Raw genomic sequence first — 14,534 nt, 5'->3', positions numbered from 1 at the left:
GGTTATTTTAAGGGTGTATTGGGTGGGTTTTATTTTTTAAATTAGGTTTTGGGCCGCAAAAGAGCTAACTGCCCTTTTAAGGGCAATACCCATCCAAATGCCCTTTTCAATGGGGAGCTTAGGTTTTTTAGATAGTATTTTATTTGGGGGGTTGGTTGTGTGGATGGTGGGTTTTACTGTTGGGAGGTGTTTGTATTTTTTTTTTTACAGGTAAAAGAGCTTATTTCTTTGTGGCAATGCCCTGCAAAAGGCCCTTTTAAGGGCTATTGATAGTTTAGTTTAGGCTAGTTTTTTTTGTATTTTGGGGGGGCTTTTTTATTTTAATAGGGCTATTAGATTATGTGTAATTAGTTTAAAGATCTGTAATTTGTTTATTATTTTCTTTAATTTAGTGGTTTTTTTTTGTACTTTAGCTAATTTAATTTATTTAATTGTATTTCACCTAACACTAGTTTAGTGTTAAGTGTTATTGTAACTTAGGTTAGGTTTTATTTTACAGGTAAGTTTGTATTTATTTTAACTAGGTAGTTAGTAAATAGTTAATAACTATTTAGTAACTATTGTACCTAGTTAAAATAAATACAAACTTGCCTGTAAAATAAAAATAAACCCTAAGCTAGATACAATGTAACTATTAGTTATTTTGTAGCTAGCTTAGGGTTTATTTTACAGGTAAGTATTTAGTTTTAAATAGGAATTATTTAGGTAATAATATTAATTTTTATTTAGATTTATTTAAATTATATTTAAGTTAGGGGGTGTTAGGGTTAGACTTAGGTTTAGGGGTTAATACATTTAGTATAGTGGCGGCAACGTTGGGGGCGGCAGATTAGGGGTTAATAAATGTAGGTAGGTGGCAGCGATGTTAGGGATGGCAGATTAGGGGTTAATAATATTAAACTAAGAGTGCGGCAGTTTAGGGGTTAATATCTTTATTATAGTGGCGGCGACGTTGGGGGTGGCAGATTAGGGGTTAATAAGTGTAGGTAGGCTGCAGCGACATTGGGGGTGGGAGATTAGGGGTTAATAAATATAATGTCGGTGTCGGCGATGTTGGGGGCAGCAGATTAGGGGTTCATAAGTATAATGTACCTGGCGGCGGTGTCCGGAGCGTGCACGAGCACGTACAACCAGCTCACCGCTGACTTAAGCAGCGCTGGTATTGGAGTGAAGTGTGGAGCAAAATTTTGCTCTACGCTCACTTTTTGTCTTTTAATGCCGGGTTTGTAAAAACCCGTAATACCAGCGCTGTAGGGAAGTGAGCAGTGAGAATAACTTGCAAGTTAGCACCGTACCCCTGTTACTGCAAAACTCGTAATCTAGCCGATGGTGTGCAAAAGTAAGGAACGTGTGCAAAACGTTCTCAATGTTCTGTATTGTGTAATCTAGAAGGGTGAAAGTATCACCTTAATGCAACCTTCATAGAATTTTCTTTGAGATGTGCACAAATTCGAGACAGAAGTGCCGTGACTCAAGAAATTGCACCACTTCTTATCAGACCAAGTAAAATTGAAATCAGTTTCCCACTTTTGCATAAAAGGAAGTTTGGTTGCTTTTGTTGTGGTGTTAAATATTGGGTATAATTTGGAAATGGTGCCACGTGTACGCTTTGTAGCCAAACAAATGTAATTTAAATAAGTGTTAGTACTTTATAGTGTTTTTGCCCATTACTTCAAATACTCTTGCTCTAAGTTGAAAATACTGAAACCAGCTAAACTGGTCCTGAGTGTTAAGCTCAGCATAGGAAATATAATGAAAAGATGTTTGGTTCCTTAGTGTGTCAGCAATACGATATAGGTCTCTATTTGCCCATTTGTCTTGGAGAACGGTATCAAACATGGTGGAAAGGGTTACTAACGGCTTCGCCTTAGACCTTTCTGATAACAGGGAGAATTTTGCGTTTAGGGAGTCCCATAAAGAAATAGTGTGAGAGATGGACGAGAAAGAACTCCAAGCTTGAGGTCTATGACTTCTATCAGACCAGAGTATTTTGTATATTGGGTGTACCATTATCATATCAGATTCTAACTGTACCCATTGAATACAGTCTGTTCTATTATACCATAAAGTGGTATGGGCTGTTCTTGCTGCAAAGTAATAGACTAATAAATCTGGGAGCCCCATCCCACCACCCCTCCTATATCGACATAATGTACGCATGTTAACTCAAGTTTTTCATCTTCCATATAAAAGATATGAGGTCTTTATGGAGTTTATTTAGTACATTCACAGGGACCGAGATGGGAAGAGATCTAAGCAAATAGAATAGTTTTATACAGTATATACAGTATATACGTATATATTGCAGTATAGACATTTTGACTGCAATTAGTCAGCCGTATAGAGAAATGTTCAATTTGTCCCATCTCATGAGCATACATCTTATTTGGGAAAACAATGGAAGATAATTGAGTTTATATAGGGAATCTATCTTATTTGTGAGGGAAACTCCCAGATATCGCAGTCCCTTATCTGCTCACATAAAATTGAAGTTGAGCTCAATTACTTTCTAACACCTAGATTATGAGTTTTGCGCTAAACAGGGTGCAAACCTAATGCCAAAAAAGTTGCATTATTTCACTCTCCATAGCGCTGCCATTACGAGTTACTGAAAAGCCTCCTTGTGCATGCGACATTGTGGCGTTAAGCTCCATATCGCACAAAAGCCAAAGGCTGCTTTGACGTGCTTGTTCACGCTTTCCCCCATAGACATCAAACTGAAGTGCGGAATGATAAATCTCCGTAACGCAACCCCATTGATGTCTATGGGGAAAAAAAGTTAAGTTTGAACACCCTAACATAAACCCCAAGTCTAAACACCCCTAATCTGCTGCCCCAACATCACAGACACTAATAAAAGTTATTAACCCCTATTCGGCTGCTCCCCGACATCGCTGACACTAATAAAAGTTATTAACCCCTATTCCGCTGCTCCCCGACATCGCCAACACTATAATAAAGCTAATAACCCCTAAACCTCCGGCCTCCCACAACGCTGCCACTAAATAATCCTATTAACCCCTAAATCTCCAGGCCCCCACATCGCCGCTACTGAATAAAACTATTAACCCCTAAAATGACAGCCCCCCACATCGCAAAACACTAAATTAAACTATTAACCCATAAACCTAACACCGCCTAACTTTAAATTAAAATTACAATATAATTATCTTAAAATAAATAGAAACTTACCTGTGAAATAAAAATAAACCTAACATTAAAATATAAATTAGCCTAACATTACTATTCTAATAAAATTAAAAAAATACTACCAATTAAAAAATCTAAAATTACGAAAAATAATAACAGCGCCTAGCCTACAATAAACTACCATTATCCATTTAAAGGGCCTTTTGTAGGGCATTGCCCTAAATTAAACAGCTCTTTTACCTGCCCTCATTCTTGGCGACTTCAACATCCCCCTTGATAATCCCACTGCCTCATCTGCAAAAATACTTCTGCAACTCACTTCCTCTTTCGGTCTGTCACAATGGACTGATTCTCCCACTCACAAAGACGGTCACTCTTTGACCTGATCTTTAGTTTTCGATGCACTCTGTCAAACTTCACAAACTCACCCTTTCCTCTTTCTGACCACCATCTCCTTCCTTGCAACATATCATCCCTTCCTACAACTCACCCTCCTTCTACTCCTCACACCAAACTTCACAGAAGCATTATGTCTTTAGATCAGCAACAGTTTGCTAATTCCTCAAACTGCTCCTCTCATCCTTCTCCTTTTCCAGCCCTGAACAATCTATCTGCCACTATAATTCCACCCTTATATCCGTCCTCTTACCATTGCTCGGAAATCACACACTCATCCTCAGCCCTGGCATTCTCCTCTGACACGGTACCTATGCAGATGTTCCCGTACTGCTGAACAGCACTGGAGAAAATCTCGGAGTTGATTTTCAGCTGATTTTCTTCATTACAAATTCATCTTGAACTCCTACTATTCTGCCCTTAATCTCCATAAGCAACACTTCTTCTCTACTCTTATCTCTAATCTTTCTTCAAACCCAAAACGTCTGTTCTCCACTTTCAATACTCTCTTCCGTCCTCCCCCACCTCCTAATACAACTTCTCTGTCAGCTCAAGACTTTGCTAGCCACTTCAATAACAAAATGGACTCCATCAGAAATGAAATCAGCTCTCAACATAATTCCATTCTCTCCCCCCTCAAATGCTCTCACTCAACCACAACCCACATAACCTGAAACTTAGCTCAACCTCCCCTGTTACTGAGGAAGAAGTTTCAGCACTTATACTGCGCTCTCACATCACTACCTGTCCCCTTGACCCTATCCCCTCCCAGCTACTCCCCTCCCTCTCTGCTACCCTTACCCCTATACTAACACACATTTTCAACCTCTCCCTCAGCACCTGTATATTTCCCTCATCGCTGAAACATGCACTGGTCACACCTATCCTCAAAAAACCTTCCCTTGATCCTAACTTCCCATTCAACTACCGCCCTATTTCCCTCCTCCCTCTTGCCTCAAAGCTTCTCGAAAAACTAGTATATGCACGCCTATCCCATTTCCTTATGTTAAACTCCCTTCTTGACCCACTGCAATCTGGATTTCGTCCCCATCACTCCACAGAGACAGCTATTGTTAAGGTTACCAACGACCTACTTACAGCAAAATCAAAAGGCCACTTCTCTCTGCTTATCCTCCTTGATCTGTCTGCAGCCTTTGACACTGTTGACCACCCTCCAAACCCTCCAATCCTTTGGCATTTGTGACACAGCCCTTTCGTGGCTATCTTCCTACCTGTCAAACCATACCTTTAGTGTAGCCTTCTTTGGGGCCTCCTCTGCCCCGTCACCACTTTCTGTCAGAGTACCGCAAGGCTCTGTCCTCGGTCCCATTCTCTTCTCAATCTACACGTCATAATGTAATGTTTAAGTATGAACTAGTACCCTTGTTCATGCAGGACCACTCAGTCTCACACCTTACCTCGGGTTCACTAAGATCTAACTTGTGTGAACCCTGTTATGCTCATAGATCTGAGGGTCACTACTGTAGGATACAGAGTGAAGATGGTATACCAAAAGGAGTTGGATATGAGCTAAACAGTAATGTAGTATGGTAATGTAGGATAACTCAGAATCCAAAGATTAGGGAGAAGCTTATTCACATCCAAATTAGTTGTAGACTCGCATCACACACATATAAAATATTTACATAACTTGCACAGGCACACACACACACTTTAGATAGAGTTGTGCAGGGTAGCTTCGTTGGTTATTTACAACCAGATAAGAGATATGCAGTTTGAGAGTAGTTGTTGGGTTAAAGTCAGTTTAAGCACATAAAGTTCATCAGAGGTTAATGCAAATGGAGCAGTGCTATTTAGGCAAATGATAGATACGGCAAAAGTCACTGTGCAAGTCAATATAGTGAATCACAAGCGGAAAAGTTCATGTAACAGCAAGTGCATGAGATAAACTGGTTAATAGCTTAGTATGGCAGGTAAACTTGATTACTTGATTATTTGAGGCAAGCAGTAGCAAATGACATGAAAGGCAAGATATCCTTATTTGTAAATTGGTAATACAGACCGGTAATCCTGATGATAATACATACAAACCGACTTCCCAAATAGTATCCTCAGAGTGGAGCAGAAGCGGAGTTACCGGAGAAGAAATGCACACAGCGTGTGCCGAGATTCAGTGAGAGTGTGTGGCGGCTGCGGTTTCACCTAGTGACGTCACACGCCAACGGACCAGCATGCGAGTAAGCAGGAAGCAAGCAGCGAGAGAGACAGGAACAAAGTTGTGGAGCTGCAAAACCACAAGACTTGAGTAACAGGAACTAGCATCAGTAGCAGGAAATCCCAACTTAGACAGGAGGGAATAGCTGGGTGCGAAGTGTTCAGGAACAGTGGGTGACTGAACAAATTACCAAGCAACGTTCAACAGTAGGTGGAGCCTTAAATAGCAGTATGATAATTAGTAGTTAAAGGTACAGAATGGTAATATCCTGACAGAACTCCCCCCTCAAGGAGCCGCTCCGCGGATCAAGGACCAGGACGTTCAGGATTTCTCCGGTGGTACAAAGAGAGGAGTTGGGGGGCAGAGAAGTTTGAGGATGGCTCCCACGAATCCTCCTCAGGAGCATAACCCTTCCATCTTACCAAATACTGTAGTTGATCATGAAGGTATCTGGAGTCCAAGATAGATTCGATTTCATATTCAACATCATCACTGACTTGAGAAACAACAGAAGAACTCTGTAAGTTACCCCTGACCAAGGAGTAGGGTTTTAACAAGGACACATGGAACGTTGGATGTATCTTCAGAGTAGATGGTAATTGTAGAGTCACGGCATTAGGATTGATTACTTTAATAATCTCATACGGACCTAAATACAATGCACCTAATTTTTTACTAGGAATCTTTAAACGTAGGTTTTTTGTACTAAGCCAGACCTTGTCGCCAACAGCATAATCCGGAGGTTTAGATCTGCGTAAATCATAATGATGCTTCTGGGTAGTTTGTGCCACTTCTAATACTGTTTTTAAAGAAGCAAAACCATTAGCAATGGAATTGACTGTATCATTTACCATTGGAAGTGTAGAATCAGACGTACAGGTAGAATGATACGATGGATGAAACCCATAGTTGATGAAAAATGGTGTGGTTTTCATTGAGGAGTGTAGTGAGTTGTTATGAGCAAATTCGGCAGTGGCCAACAGTGAATGCCAATTATCTTGTTCTAAAGTACAATAGCAGCGGAGATATTGCTCAAGTGACTGATTAGTTCTTTCCGTTTGCCCATTTGTCTGGGGATGATAAGCTGAGCTAAGTCTTCTACAGATGTTGAGGGTACGACATAGCTGGGTCCAGAACCTGGATGTGAATTGTGACCCCCTATCCGTAGTGACAGATTTAGGCAATCCATGAAGTTTCACTATGTTGTTTAAGAATAGAGAGGCAGTTTCTGAAGCTGTTGGAAGACCCCTGTGGGGGATGAAATGAGCCATTTTAGAAAACAAATCAACCACCACTAATATGGTGTTGAAATTTGATGAAGATGGTAAGTCGACTATGTAATCCATGGCGATGTCTGTCCAAGGTCTGTCTGGGATTGGAAGCGAAAGAAGGTAACCATAAGGGCGGTTATGTGGGTGTTTTTTAGTGGTACATGTGGGACAACTTTGTACATATCGAGTGACTGTGTCATTCATTTTGGGCCACCAATAATCTCTCTTTAATAAATGCAATGTTTTATGAACTCCAGGATGACCTGCTAATAGTGAGTCATGAGCATAACCAACAATCTCATCCCTAAGAGCTTCAGGTATATAAAGTAGATTGTCATGGTAGTACAAACCGTCCTGATGTTTGTTTAATCCAAGTTGCTGCAAAGATGAGTCCTGAGAGAGATGCTGTTTTAGGGTGGTTTTAAAGCTGGTAGTTAAACAGATTATTCTGTCTGGAGGTATGATAGATTCAGGTGTTTCTATATGTGAAGGTTTCGGATCCTTCCGAGAAAGAGAGTCTGCCTTGAGATTTTTGGAGCCGGGCCTATAAGTTATGATATAATCAAATCGTGAAAAGAAAAGACTCCACCTGACTTGACGTGAAGTCAGGGTTTTGTTAGATTTCAGAAATTCAAGATTCCGATGGTCAGTATATATCAGAATAGGGTGTTGTGTTCCTTCCAGAAGATGTCTCCAGAACTCCAGGGCGGATTTGATAGCAAGAAGCTCCTTATCACCAATACCATAATTCATTTCTGCAGAGGTCATTACTCTGGAGTAGTAAGATATTGGGTGAAGAGGTTCTGTTGGAGACTTTCTTTGAGAAAGGATTGCCCCAAGGGCATACTCGGAAGCATCAACCTCCAGGGTGTATTGACAACTGGGATCTGGGAACTGTAGAATCGGAGCTGTAATAAATTTCTGTTTCAGACTAATGAAAGAATCTTCTGCTGACTGATTCCAAACAAATTTTATATGTTTACGTGTTAAGTAAGTCAAGGGTTGAACAATATGTGAAAACCCTTTAATGAATTTGCGATAAAAGTTCGCGAACCCTAAGAATCTCTGGATTTCTTTCTTATTACGGGGAGCAGGCCAATTGGTTATAGCATCCACCTTGTTAGATTCCATGGAGATACCTAGAGGGGATATGTTGTATCCTAAAAAGGAAATTGTATCTGTATTGAATATACACTTTTCCAGCTTAGCAAAAAGACGATGAGCTCTTAATCGTAGTAAAACCTGCTTTACATGTGACACATGTTTTTCGTATGATTCCGAGAATATAAGAATGTCGTCCAGATAGATGACAATACATACATCTAAGAGATCATGAAACACATCATTTATGAAACACTGAAACGTCGCCGGTGCGTTGCATAAACTAAACGGCATTACAGTGTATTCATAAAGGCCGTAACGTGTACGGAAGGCTGTTAACCACTCATCCCCTGCTCTCATCCTAATCAAATTGTAGGCACCTCTAAGATCCAATTTTGTATAAATTACAGCACCACGTAACCGTTCAATTAGTTCAGGAATGAGAGGCAGGGGGTATCTGTTTTTCTTTGTACATTTGTTAAGTTGCCTATAGTCAATGATTGGACGGAGACTACCATCCTTATTCTTAACAAAAAACATAGAAGCTCCAACTGAGGATGTGGAGGGTCTAATGAAGCCTTTTTTTAAGTTATCATCCAAATAATTTTTTAAATGAGCTAATTCTGGCTCTGAAAGAGGATATATATGTCCTATAGGTATGGTACTGTTTGGTATGAGATCAATAGGACAATCATACGACCTGTGTGGTGGTAGTGTGTCTGCCTCAACCTTATCAAAAACGTCACTAAATTCTTTATAACATTCAGGTAGGCCATTGACAGATAAATGGTATAAAGAGTGTTTGGTAAAACATGAATGTTTACAAAATGCTGAATCAAAGATCACAGACCCCTCACACCATGAAATAGTGGGGTTGTGTCTTATTAACCAGTTCAAACCAAGTATCATAGGATATACTGAAGTGGGAAGTACATCAAAAGACAATTGCTCAATATGACCAGACTTAGTTATTACAGTAATAGGAATGGTGTGATGTGTTATTGGACCTGAACTGAATAGTGAACCATCAACCAAACGTATAGCAAGTGAAACACTCTTTTTTATTAGTGGGATCTTATTTTTAACAACAAAAGAAATATCTACAAAATTCCCAGATGCGCCAGAGTCAACTACGGCCTGTACGTCTATCTTCCGGTGATGCCACTGTAGGGAGAGAGGAAGGGACAAATGAGAAGTGAAATCATGTACCATATTGATTATATGATAACTAGGAGGTGTCTTACCCTTCTTTTGGCGAAGAAGTATTGGACAATCCTTAACAGTGTGATCTTTATCAGCACAGTATAAACAAAGGTTCAATAATTTGCGCCTAGCTTTTTCTTCTGGTTTTAGAGGACCACGAATCACTGCTACATCCATAGGTTCATCAAGGGACCTTGCTGGTAAGGTTGAAGGCGTAGCATGATAAGTGGGTAGTTTTCTGTAACTTGCATCACTGAAGGATCTTTCAGATTTTCTTTCCCTTAATCTTCGGTCTATACCAATGCTAAGTGTCATGAGGGCTTCTAAATCATCAGGAATGATACCACGTGCAAGCTCATCTTTTATTGCTTCACTGAGACCTAATCGGTATTGATTCCTTAAGGCTGGAGTGTTCCACTGAGTGTCCGGTGCCCAACGTTTGAAATCTGTGATATATTCTTCCACGACTCTCTTCCCTTGACGTAAGGACCTAATAGCTGTTTCTGCTGTGTTCTGTTTATTGTGATCCTCATAAAGCAGAGACATGGCAGAAAAAAATGCATCGAGAGAATTTAAGATGGGATCATCCTTTTCATAATAGGTATTAGCCCAAGACCTGGCCTCACCACGTAAGAATGAGATAACAGTTAATACCCTGACCCTATCTGTTGGATATGATTTAGGTTTCAGAGTAAACATCAGTGTACAAGAGTTCTTAAAATCCCTGAAAAAAGCTCTCTCCCCAGAGAATTTTTCAGGAGGGCTAATTAAAGGTTCAGCTGAATTTTCAACTACAGGAGGTTTACTGGCAAGCTGCTCATTTATGAATTTTCTGATGTTTTGGTTCTCCAATTGTATCTCCCTTAGTCCCTGTATCATGTGATCCATACTTTGAGCTAGGGAGCCAACCCTATTGTAAAGCTCTGTTATATCCATTAAACAAAGTACTAGTTATCTTTATAGGCTTGGTAATATGTAATGTTTAAGTATGAACTAGTACCCTTGTTCATGCAGGACCACTCAGTCTCACACCTTACCTCGGGTTCACTAAGATCTAACTTGTGTGAACCCTGTTATGCTCATAGATCTGAGGGTCACTACTGTAGGATACAGAGTGAAGATGGTATACCAAAAGGAGTTGGATATGAGCTAAACAGTAATATAGTATGGTAATGTAGGATAACTCAGAATCCAAAGATTAGGGAGAAGCTTATTCACATCCAAATTAGTTGTAGACTCGCATCACACACATATAAAATATTTACATAACTTGCACAGGCACACACACACACTTTAGATAGAGTTGTGCAGGGTAGCTTCGTTGGTTATTTACAACCAGATAAGAGATATGCAGTTTGAGAGTAGTTGTTGGGTTAAAGTCAGTTTAAGCACATAAAGTTCATCAGAGGTTAATGCAAATGGAGCAGTGCTATTTAGGCAAATGATAGATACGGCAAAAGTCACTGTGCAAGTCAATATAGTGAATCACAAGCGGAATAGTTCATGTAACAGCAAGTGCATGAGATAAACTGGTTAATAGCTTAGTATGGCAGGTAAACTTGATTACTTGATTATTTGAGGCAAGCAGTAGCAAATGACATGAAAGGCAAGATATCCTTATTTGTAAATTGGTAATACAGACCGGTAATCCTGATGATAATACATACAAACCGACTTCCCAAATAGTATCCTCAGAGTGGAGCAGAAGCGGAGTTACCGGAGAAGAAATGCACACAGCGTGTGCCGAGATTCAGTGAGAGTGTGTGGCGGCTGCGGTTTCACCTAGTGACGTCACACGCCAACGGACCAGCATGCGAGTAAGCAGGAAGCAAGCAGCGAGAGAGACAGGAACAAAGTTGTGGAGCTGCAAAACCACAAGACTTGAGTAACAGGAACTAGCATCAGTAGCAGGAAATCCCAACTTAGACAGGAGGGAATAGCTGGGTGCGAAGTGTTCAGGAACAGTGGGTGACTGAACAAATTACCAAGCAACGTTCAACAGTAGGTGGAGCCTTAAATAGCAGTATGATAATTAGTAGTTAAAGGTACAGAATGGTAATATCCTGACACATAACTAGGTTCCCTAATAAAGTCCCATGGTTTCCAATATCATTTTTATGCCGACGACACCCAAATCTACTTCTCTGCACCAGACCTATCTCCTTCCTTGCTAACCCGTGTCAGTAACTGTCTTTCTCACATCTCTTCCTGGATGTCCTCTCACTACCTCAAGCTAAATCTCTCCAAAACTGAGCTCCTCATTTTCCCCCCTTCTTCAAAAATCTCCACCCCCAATTTCTCTATAACTGTCGACAAGTCCATCATTACCTCTACCCCACTTGCCTGATGTCTCGGGGTCACATTTGACTCAGATATTTCTTTCACTCCTCACATTCAGTCCTTGGCTAAAGCCTGCCACTTCCACCTTAAAAATATATCTAAAATTAGACACTTCCTTACACAAGACACAACTAAGATTTTAATCCACTCTCTCATTCTTTCCTGCCTCGATTACTGCAACTCTGTCCTCTCTGGTCTCCCCACCTGCCGCCTAGCTCCTTTACAATCCATAATGAATGCCTCTGCCAGACTCATCTTTCTTACATGTCGCTCTTCATCTGCTGCTTCTCTCTGCCAATCCCTTCACTGGCTTCCTCTTGATTTTAGGATCAAACTCAAAATTCTCACTCTGACATACAAAGCCCTCAACTGCACTGCTCCCCCCTATATCTCAGACCCTGTCTCCAGATACTCTCCCTCCCGTGCCCTTCGCTCTTCTCATGACATCTTACTCTCCTCCTCTCTGGTTACATCATCACACTCCCATTTACAGGACTTCTCCAGACTGGCTCCCATCTTGTGGAACTCTTTACCTCACTACACAAGACTCTCCCATAATTTTGAAAGCTTCAAGTGCTCCCTAAAGACTCTACTGTTCAGGGATGCATACAACCTATGCTAACCTTACTTTTTACCAGTTCCACTACTCCATTGCTATCCCCTGAACCCCCTTAGCATGTAAGCCTAAGAGTCCAGCTGTTTGTAGATCACCTTCTTAAGAGCTGACTACAACAGTGCAACTCTTGGAATGGCCCTCTACCCATTTGATCCCTATAATTGTTTTGTTGTACTCCCCCTTTGTTTATAGCGCTGCGGAATCTGTTGGCACTCTACAAATTACCGATAATAAAATAATAAATAATAATACCTGTAAAAAAATACAAGGTCCCGCCAACAGTTAAGCCCACCACCCAACCAACCACAAAAATAAAAAACCTAACTCTAAAAAAAAACTAAGCTACCCATTGCCCCTAGGGGCATTTGTATGGGCATTGCCATTTGTATGGGCATTGCCATTAAAAGGGCATTCAGCTCTTTTCACTGCCCTTCAAAGGGCATTCAGCTCTTTTCCAAAAGCCCAAAGCCCTAATCTAAAAAAAAACCCACCAAAAAAACAAACAGAAAAAAACGAGCACTAACTACTGAATATCTACTCATGGTTCCTGTAATCCGGACATCCATCTCCATCCAGGCGGCAAGAAGTCTTCATCCAAGCTGCGATATCTTCATCCATCCTGGGGGCGTTTTCTATCTTGATTTGAACAGCCAATAGGATTTCAGTAGCTCTCATCTTTTTGGCTGTATTGAACAGCCAAATAGGATTTCAGAAGCTCTCATCCTATTGGCTGATTTGAATTTGAAGAATCAAATCAGCCAATAGGAATGCAAGTTACGCCATTTTGAAACAGCTACCTTGCATTCAACTTCAGTGTACGGTGGTGAACGTATGAAGAGGACGCTCTGGGCAGGATGGGATCGGCTTCTAGGATGGCTCCGCTCCATGCCGCCGGGATGAAGATAGAAGACGTCCCCGGAATGGATGAAGATATCGCCGCCTGGATGAAGACTTCTCGCCACCTGGATGAAGATGGATGCCCGAACTTTAGGAACCATGAGTAGATATTCTGGGGTTAGTGTTAGTTTTTTTTTCTTCATTTTTTTGGGTGTTTTTTTTTAGATTAGGGCTTTGGGGGCGGCATTGCACAAGCAGTTCACTTGTGCAATGAAAAATGCCAACAGTGTATGCTGTCTGCTTTTATCGATGATCGTCGGACATGATAAGTTACATCGTATCATGTTCGCTCGCACTTTGATAAATTAGCCCCTTTGTCTGAACTTAGTGTTCTTTCCATTTCTGCTGACTGGCGTCCAATCACGAGTTATAGTCTTGCGCTTAGGTTTCGGAGAATGGGATGTATCTTGGGTCGCTTTTTCAAGTTGTAATTTGTCAAGGATGGATTCACCTTTAGATAAGGAAGAGCAATAGTAGGAAGACTTGTCAAACATGAAGATGAGTTTAAACGGGAAACCTCATCTATATTTAATTTGGGCTTTGACTAGGACTGAGACTATAGGTTTGAGCTCTTGCCTCCTATTGAGGGTAGTAGGCGAGAGATCTGTAAACAGCTGTAAAGTATGTCCCTCAAAGGTCACTTTAGTTAGTCTTCGTGTTGCTTGCATTATCTGATCCTTAACGTGGAATTTAATTTAGTGATCTCATCTTTTGTAGCTGATAGCGTTGGAGGTTTAGCCAGCGCCCTATGTACTCTGTCCATCAGGAACTGCGATTTGTCCATTTCTAGTAGAAGCTGAGAGACAGCTTCTGGTAGGTTGGTATAGGATTCAGGAAGATTAAAGATACGGATATTTGACCTTCAAGATCTATTTTCAAGATCTTCCACACTATCTTCCAATTTTTGGATTTGTTCTTGCTGCATTTGTATTGTAGATTGTAGTTAAGCTATTTCTTCAGATATGTCATCAACTCCTTCTTCCAAAGATGCAGTTCGGTCACCTATATTAGATATATCTTGTTTTAATTCTTATTTCTTCATGGAAGAGTTGATTAATTTGCTTCAACAGCACTTCCTTTGTGGAAACTGATGCGGATGTGAGTGGAGAACAGTTAGGAGAAGACGTTAGTAGATCCTCCTCAATAAGGGGTTCTGATTCTGCTTACTTATTTTTCAATTGTGATTTTGAAAGACACTCCTTAACAGACTGAGTACGTCCCTTCATTGTGATCATATATTATATACCAACTTATGACTCAGTGTGTGTCTTTGTTAGGGCTAGGCTTTATTATATTCTTAGTAGGCTTCAGATGCAGAGTGAAGAGGGAAGAGAAGCCTGTTGAGTCCGCAAGAATGTAATACCTTTTAAAGAAATCATATAAT

Source organism: Bombina bombina, chromosome 7 (genome assembly GCF_027579735.1).
Source record: "Bombina bombina isolate aBomBom1 chromosome 7, aBomBom1.pri, whole genome shotgun sequence".
NCBI classification, from domain to species: Eukaryota; Metazoa; Chordata; class Amphibia; order Anura; family Bombinatoridae; genus Bombina; species Bombina bombina.
This window is presented reverse-complemented; position numbering follows the sequence as displayed.